Raw genomic sequence first — 1876 nt, forward strand, 5'->3', positions numbered from 1 at the left:
CAAAAATTCAATGAAGATAATTATGTAATCATACTTACATCATAAAGCATTCCTCCAAATAGGGGGGCAGTTGAGAAACCAAGCCCAGTTGCAGTCAAATGCAAACCCTGAAATACATTTAAACACAGTAACTGTGGAAATTCAGAAGATACTAATCTGGTTTTGTAAGAAAATTATGTTTTGAAATATTTTCTTAAAAGTGAATATCTTTACTTAGATGTAACATTCTCAAAATTTACACAATCTCTTAATTGTCTCATCCCGTAAAGAATGATATAATCTCAAATGCATCATTCCCTAAAATGTATCCGTACTAAAAATGCGATATTCCTTAAAATTTCATTTTTCTAAAATGGCGATAAATTGACAAAACAATGAATAAATTTTATATATGGGAAAGATATTTAGTTTTACAATAATATATATTTGACAACCTACACAAGGATCATTGGACCAAATCCATGGCTGGCCTTCCATTGTGATTCAGACTAGCATCTTTTATTCTATTAAGCATTGATCCACTTAGGTAACGTATCATTGGCTTGAAAATTTTCAAACTAGTATTCCCTAACTTCTATTCTGTACTGGACCCCATTTGCTTAGAGCTTCCATTACCAATAAAATATTTCTGTATGTTTCCTAACTCACTGTAACGTTCCAGTCACTATTATCGTCGTTTATTTATACACAAACCTATATCTACACATAATTTCTGGAATATGAAACACATACTACATCATAACTCAAACTTTATACTTGAGTGTGTGTCTGTGCTCGTATATATCCGATGGTGTTTGAGTGGTTACGAAATAATTTGAAATATCTATATATTAATACGCTAATGACGAAATGCGATATGCTGTCACGTGTTTAGTTGAAGGAAAAGGCGAAGAATGAGAAAGAAAAAGAGGGGGAGAGAAAAAGAGGGAGAGAGAAAAAGAGGGAGAGAGAAAAAGAGGGAGAGAGAAGTGTCTATGATGTGAAAAGTAGGAAGAACGTAATATTTATTACGAAGTTAAAATGCTTTTTGAAGGCAGTGATATAGAGAAAGAGAGTTAGAAACACAAAGTTTAGCAGAGGAATAAGGTTCTAGTAGTGCAGTTAAAGAAAGACAAAGAGGGAGAGATAGAGAGAGAAAGTGAAAGAGAGAATGGAGAGAGAAAGTGGAGAGAGAGAGAGAGAGAGAAAGAGAGAGAGAGAAAGAGAGAGAGAGAGAGAGAGAGAGAGAGAGAGAGAGAGAGAGAGAGAGAGAGAGAGAGAGAGAGAGAGAGAGAGAGAGAGAGAGAGAGAGAGAGAGAGAGAGAGAGAGAGAGAAAGTAGTGGTGTTATTGCCAGCCGATGCATTAAGCTCTCATGTGGTCAGTGCAAGTGAGAGGTGAAAAATGTGAGGTAGAGAGAGAGAAAAAGAGAGAGCGGGAGAGAGCGAGGGAAGGCGAGAGAGAGAGAGAGAGAGAGAGAAATAAAATGTTTAGCAGAGGGAAATTTTAAACATCATATATTGTTCAGTTCTATATTTAAGAGATGAGGAATTATTTACATTATTTACATTATTTACATTTGACGGATATTTGTCCTCATCTTGTTTGTTGTCAACACAACGTTTCGGCTGATATACCCTCCAGCCTTCGTCAGGTGTCTTGGGGAAATTTCGAACCTGGGTTCTCATTCCTAACGATGTTACTATTATTATATTATTATTATTATTATTATTACTATTATTAATCAGGTCGCTGCCGTGAATCGAACTCGGAACCTTGGGGTTACCCTATGTGAAAGGCCTCTCCGAAAAGATACAAAAGATATGCGGCCCATATGACATCAGGGCAGTATTCAAGAGCAATACAACACTTCGCAAATATCTCCTTCGGGTAAAACC

Source organism: Octopus bimaculoides, chromosome 10, assembly GCF_001194135.2.
Source record: "Octopus bimaculoides isolate UCB-OBI-ISO-001 chromosome 10, ASM119413v2, whole genome shotgun sequence".
Taxonomy (NCBI): domain Eukaryota; kingdom Metazoa; phylum Mollusca; class Cephalopoda; order Octopoda; family Octopodidae; genus Octopus; species Octopus bimaculoides.